The 6,889-nt window shown below is 49.7% G+C and overlaps 1 pseudogene; it reads left to right on the forward strand.

Moving 5' to 3' along the window:
- Positions 1 to 2,956: 2,956 nt before the first annotated feature.
- On the forward strand, positions 2,957 to 4,856 carry LOC102761405 (annotated as a pseudogene).
- Positions 4,857 to 6,889: the final 2,033 nt, after the last annotated feature.

The following is a 6,889-nucleotide window of genomic DNA, read 5'->3' on the forward strand; positions in this document are numbered from 1 at the left end:
CGAGTCCTGTCCCCTCGGGGCTCCCAGTCTCCGGCTCCCAAGGCAGCGGGAAGCCGGCTCCCCTGCCCTCCCGGCCAGCGAGGGCCTGGGACGGGGCTTCCTGCAGGGGCGAGGGGCGCAGGTGGGGCGTTAACCCGCTTCAATCCCCGGGGCCTGTGGGCCTGGCTCCGGCCCCTCCGCTTCCTGGAGCCCCTTCTTCCCACCCGCAGGCGGCCCTGCAGCTTCTGATAAGGGCGCTATCCTCCCCAGCTCCCGCCGCCCTGGGCGGGGCCCTGATAAGCCTCCCGGCCTCCCGGGCCGCAGAGAAGGAACAGGGCGCGGTCTCATCGTCAGGCCGCTCCGCGGGCGGCGGGAGGGGCCGGCGCCGCTTGGGAAACCCTCAGGCAAAGCCCCGCGGCCACGATCGTCATCACAGCTGCCGCTTGCTCAGGATTACCGCACACCGGCACCGGGCCAGGTCCCCAGGTCCGCCCTACATGTCTCCCCGGAATGCGGGGAGGGGATTGCCCCGAAGCCACGGCCCCTCCCTTTCCCGGCCCAGCCTCTGGGCTCTTGTGCAAGGTTTTCAGCCCCTTTCACCAGCAGGATTACGTGACATGCAGCAGATAACAGGATGGATTTTGTTCCAAATGCCACTGTCAGCAACTAAAATACTCCTAGGAAAGTTAATGGACTGGGGTTACTTTTAAGCCAGTCCCAGCTGCCACCACTCTACTCCAGCCGTTGCCCCTTAGTCATCCAAAACGACATAAAATCAAAGTTACTAACAATTACTAAGCTGCGATGCTGTGCCAGTGACTGGTGTGGGCACTGGAAATCCAAAGGTGAGTGAGGCACAGTTATGCCCCGTGGCTCGCTGCCATCCTATATAATAAAAGGCTAATATGCAAATCAGCTGAATGGCAAAACCATCGGTCAGTATGACTCAGTATGAGGAGCACATACCAGGAGGGGGCAGACACTCAATGCAGGAGCTGCCCCCTGGTAGTCAGTGCACTCACTCCCACAGGGGGAGTGCTGCTCACCCAGAAGCTGGGCTCATAGCTGGTGAGTACAGCGGCGGTGGCAGGAGCCTCTCCCCCCTCCACGGCAGCGCTAAGGATGTCCAACTGACCGACTTGGCCTGCTCCCACGGGGCCAAAGCCATCAGTCGGACATCCCCCGAGGGCTCCCAGACTGTGAGAGGGCACATGCGGGGCTGAGGGGACTACACACACACACACACACACACACACACACACACTGCACGAATTTTGTGCACCGAGCCTCTAGTAAGTGCTATAATAGAGAAACAGTTGTGGCACAAAGGAAGAGAGGTGAGGGGCAGAGCTAACTCCATAAAGTGAGGTGGATCTTGAAGAAAAAAAAAAAAACGTTAATGGGCTGGAAATGTAAATTTAAACAGAGGTGATAATTATTTTTTAAAAAAGAAATGAAGCTGAAACCGGTTTGGCTCAGTGGATAGACAATAAAATATATATATATATATAAAAAAGAAATGAAAACGCATATTCACACAGAAAACTCTACATGGATCTTCACAACAGCTTTAGTTTTTAATGGCCAAAACCCGGGGAAAACCAGCTGTCTGAAGCAGCACATGGTCAACACTCAAATAAAAAGGCACAAATTACTGAGCCGCTGGGCGACCTGGGTGCATTGCAAGGGCTTTATGAGTGAAAAGAGCCAGTCGCCAGGTGTCACACAGTGTGATTCCATTTATATGCGATTCTCTAAGTGACAGAGGGACAAAATTAGGTGATGGAGACCAGACAGGCGTGGCCAGGAGTTGGGGGGGAGGGGTGACCACTAAGGACCAGCACAGGGATTTGTTTGTGTTGAGGGAACAGTTCTGCATCTGCTGATGATTCCTCAAATCTGCACTCCCACTGAAATGCCCAGGAACCAGGTACACAACCACAAGTGCATGTAGAAACCGGTGACATCCAATAGGGCTCATCATTTACCTAATGGGGTTGCCACAGGGCAATTTCCTGATTTTGACAATGTGTGGGGTTACGGTGACCTGTAAGACACGGGGGACCTGGGTGAAGGGTACATAGGAACTCGTTACTAATTTTGCAACTTCCGTGTCTTAACTATTTCAAAAATAGGTTATAATTTAAAGAGGAAAGAAGACATAAATGAAAAACCAGGCAAAGTAACTGCAACATATATCATAGAGCAGGAGGTACCCCCAAAAGATACAGAGCACCTCTGTGTCAATATGAAAATAATACCCAACCAATAACTGGACAAATATCAGGAAGTTCCGAGAATATAAATGTCCATATTCGATCCTACTCATAATCAAATAAATTCAGATTAAGACAGCATGCCCTTGCTGGTTTGGCTCAGTGGATAGAGTGCCAGCCTGTGGACTGAAGGGTCCCAGGTTCGATTCCAGTTAAGGGCATATGCCTGGGTTGTGGGCTCCATCCCCAGCAGGGGGCATGCAGGAGGCAACCAATCAATGATTCTCTCTCATCATTGATGTTTCTCTCTCTCCCTCTCCCTTCCTCTCTGAAATCAATAAAAATACATTAAAAAAAAAAAGCATGGAACCCTAGGCAGTGTGGCTCAGTGGATAGAGCATTGGCCTGTGGACCAAAGGGTCCAGAATTTGATTCTGGTCAAGGGAACGTACCTTGGTTTTAGGCTCCGCCCTGGCCCGGACCCTGGTCAGGGCTCATGCAGAAGGCAAACAATTGACGTGTTTCTCTCACATCGATATTTCTCTGTCTCTTTCCGTCTCTCTTCCACTCTAAAAATCAATGGAAAAATATCCTCAGCTGAGGATTAACAACAAATAAATAAACCACTTAAAAAAACCAAAACAGGTCAGATCCAGAGCCCCTTCCAGGCAGCTGGCAACGGGGAGGCAGCTAGCATGACTATTAAGCTTCCTTGCCCATCTCTGTGGAACAAGCTCTGAGAGGAGTCAGGATTGCCTCCCATGGAGCAGCTGAGCGTGGCCACACCCGGTTCGCCGTGGACCTCTCCCGCACCCTGAAGGACAACAGCCCCCTGGGAACGTCTTCATCTCCCCCACGAGCGTGTCCTCAGCACTGGCCGTGGTCTTTCCGGGGACCAGAGGCACTACCGAGGCACAGGTGTCCAAGACGCTTCACTTCGATGCGGTTAAGGAGGTTCATTCAAGTTTTCAGAGTTTGAATGCTGATATCAATAAGCGTGGAGCTCCCTATATTCTGAAACTTACTAATAGGTTATACGGAGAGAAAACCTATGAGTTCCTCCCTGAGTTCTTAGCTTCAACCCAGAAATTGTATGGTGCTGAACTGGCCAGTGTAGATTTTCAGCGAGCCTCTGAAGATGCCAGAAAGGTGATAAACGAGTGGGTCAAAGGGCAGACTGAAGGGAAAATTCCAGAATTGTTGGCTGCAGGCGACGGTAATAATATGACTAAACTTGTGCTGGTGAATGCCATCTATTTCAAAGGAAGCTGGCAGGAGGAATTCAGTAAAGGCCACAACCGATACACCATTCAGAATGAATAAGAAAGACACAAAAACAGTGCGAATGATGTATCAGAAGAGCAAATTTCCGTTTGGCTACATTGAAGACCTTAAATGCCGGGTGCTGGAACTGCCTTACCAAGGCAGGGACCTCAACATGGTCATCCTGCTGCCAGATGGCATCGAGGACAAGGCCACGGGTCTGAAGAAGATCGAGGAACAACTGACTCTGGAAAAACTGCATGAGTAGACCAAACCTGAGCATCTGCGTTCCGTTAAAGTCAACGTCCACCTGCCCAGGTTCAAGCTGGCAGAGAGCTACGACCTCAATCTCACCTGAAAAGCCTGGCTATAGAGGATCTCTTTAATCCCAAGGCTGATCTGTCTGGCATGGCAAGAGCCAGAGATCATTTTATATCAAAAATTATCCACAAGTCTTTCGTGGAAGTTAATGAGGAGGGCACAGAGGCAGCTGCTGCCACAGCTGTAATTGGAGTGGGTTGCACACTTATGCCAGAGGAAAATTCTGTGGCCGACCATCCGTTCATTTTTTTCATTCGACACAATCCCTCAACTAACATCCTGTTCTTTTTTAAAAATATATTTTATTGATTTTTTACAGAGAGGAAAGGAGAGGGATAGAGAAGTTAGAAACATCGATGAGAGAGAAACATCGATCACCTGCCTCCTGCACACCCGCTACTGGGGATGTGCCCGCAACCCACGCACATGCCCTTGACCGGAATCGAACCCGGGACCTTTCGGTCCGCAGGCCGACGCTCCATCCACCGAGCCAAACCGGTCAGGGCACATCCTGTTTTTAGGTAGACTTTCTTCCCCTTAGAGACTGTGGAAACCCGAGGTCGAGCTCAGAGCTGTATCACTGGCCCTTTCAAGGATATATGAAAATTATACATCTTCTACAATAAATCTACCACCCCCTTAAAAAATCTGTAACTTCCTTTATAATGTCAGCTCTATTGGCTGTTTACACCCATTCACTTTGGCATAGGTATCTATTTTCCTTTCTTTATATTGAAAAATTTAGCGATTGCTTTTGAATGCACCAAACAGATATGTAGACTCTTGACAGTGTAGTAAACTAAGACACTGCTGTACTCTCTTGATAGCCATGAGGACAATTATAGTACTGTAATTTGTTTCACAGACAGACTTCTGGAAGCGATGATAGAGAGACAGTCATTGCTGAAGGGAAGGTTAAAAGCAGACATTCAATTGAAATGTAGGAGAGCAGCCCAATAAGGGTTGGATTAACAAGATAAATTCGTCTTGGCCAGTGTTTCTGACCCTTTGTTCTACAGGATTGGTATTCTATTACAGCCCCTCTGATGTCAAACTATGAGATAGCTTATTTTCCTTAAAAAAAAACAAAACAAAAACCACAGCATGGAAATACTAGTTTCTACTCATCGTGCTATTACAGAATTTACCAGGGAACTAAAAAAACACGCAGCGGTACCAGAGGCACAGGAAAAACCACTTATTTCCGGACATTTCACACAGGCCGGTCCAGTGACTCAGGAGAGTCTGTTTCCCACCAAATCCTGAGCCCCAATACGGAGGAGGCTTTCCCTCTTTATGTTCTCTAGGTCTCTTCGTCTCCCAAATATGGGTTATTCTTCCGGACCTTTCTCGGGCTTTGCAAAAGTGTGTGTTGGGACAGGGGTAGTGGGACCACATCTCAAGGCCTGGCCTGGCGCCAGCACTGATAACTCTGTCTGGGGATGGTCTACGGCTTCTCTAAAATGGGAGTATTTTGGGTCCCCAGGTCTTGCAGGACTAGATAATTAAAGGGGCAGTGACTAGATTCAGATTGCTAGCCCCCCAAAAATGTCTCATTTTCCCCATCAGTACCATTTTATTACAATCAGGATATTTATTTGTTTATCTAATTTATTGGGGTGATATTGGTTAATTTATAGCTTTCAGGTATACCGTTCTATAATACATCAACTGTATATTGTATTGTGTGTTCACCACCGCCACAATAAGAATATTTAAAGGTAATAGGCCAAACATTGTAAACAAAAAGAAAAAAGAACAAAAACACCTCTTGTAGGAAGTGAACAGCCCAGGCTACTCACTTCCTACCCCACCGCCGAGGCCCAGCCAGGGGGTGGACTCCCTTCCAGGGAGGGACTCTCCCCGTGGGGCTCCCCCCTCTCCCCCCCGCAGCAATCCCCTGGAGAGGCCTGGAGGTGCTGACTGGGTAGGCACTGGCCCTTCCCTGAGGGGCTGAGCTGATACCCCCTCAGGGGAGCATGTGATCAGCAGCCAAAGTAAAACTACTTCAAAAGGAAAGCAACAGCCCTGGCCAGTTTGGCTCAGTGGATAGAGCATCAGCCTGCAGACCAAAGGGTCCCGGGTTCGATTCCTGTCAAGGGCATGTACCTTGGTTGCAGGCTCCTCCCTGGCCGGGGCCCTGGTCAGGGCTTGTATGATTGGCAACCAATCCATGTGTTTCTCTCACAGCGATGTTTCTCTCTGTCTTTCCCTCTCTCTTCTACTCTCTCGGAAAATCAGTGGGAAAATATCCTTGGCTAAGGATTAAAAAAAGCAAAAAAAAAAAAAGCTGATATTTGCAACTTGGTGGAAATTACATCACCCTGCAATTGCTTCATTGAGATGAAAAGGTTTAAACGTCCATTTCAATGTGTGCAAAGGGGCACACACACGGCTTTTCAACATCACTTTAGGGGCCACTTGAGCCAAAAGAAATCCCCCGGATTCTAGCTGATTCTAGCCCTGCAGCGAGGGCTGCCTGGTCCAGGCCTCTCGGTGGCTCACACTCTGAACCTGTGCCCCGGTCCACCCTCTCCGGGAGGCACGGGGACAGGGTCCTGGGGGAGCTGAGGCGTGTGTATAGGGGTGTTTCCGCAGGAGGAGTTGTATGAGGGGGAGGTCCCTTGGCAGGTTTTTGGGGTTGGCAGGGGGAGACTCTTGAAATTCCGCTGACAAGTGATGCTTGGGAAGAAGCATTCCATCTTCCTGCTCCCCCGGAACACATCCTCCTCCACAGGGGGTCCCAGGCATCCTGAAGGTCAGGAAGAGGAAGAAGGTGCTGAGGGCCACACAGGGAGGGGCTCCCAGTTTTGAGGAGGGCTGACCTTGCTTCCTACTGGATGGGAAACAAAAGAACCTCATTTCCTCTCAGAAACTAAAGGTGGCAAAGCCACGCTGTGGAGTACTATTCAGCCTTAAAAAGGAACGACATTCTGATGGTACATGCTACCCGCGGATGAGCCCTGAAAACATGATGCTACATGAAGCAAACTAGGCACAAACTGTCAGGTTCCGCCTACATGGCACTTAGAACAGTCAGATTGCTGGGCACAAAGGGGAACAGGTGAGTGCCGCTATGAGAGGTTGATGGGAGGGAGTCCCGGAGAACT

Source organism: Myotis davidii, unplaced genomic scaffold, assembly GCF_000327345.1.
Source record: "Myotis davidii unplaced genomic scaffold, ASM32734v1 scaffold61, whole genome shotgun sequence".
Lineage (NCBI taxonomy): Eukaryota > Metazoa > Chordata > Mammalia > Chiroptera > Vespertilionidae > Myotis > Myotis davidii.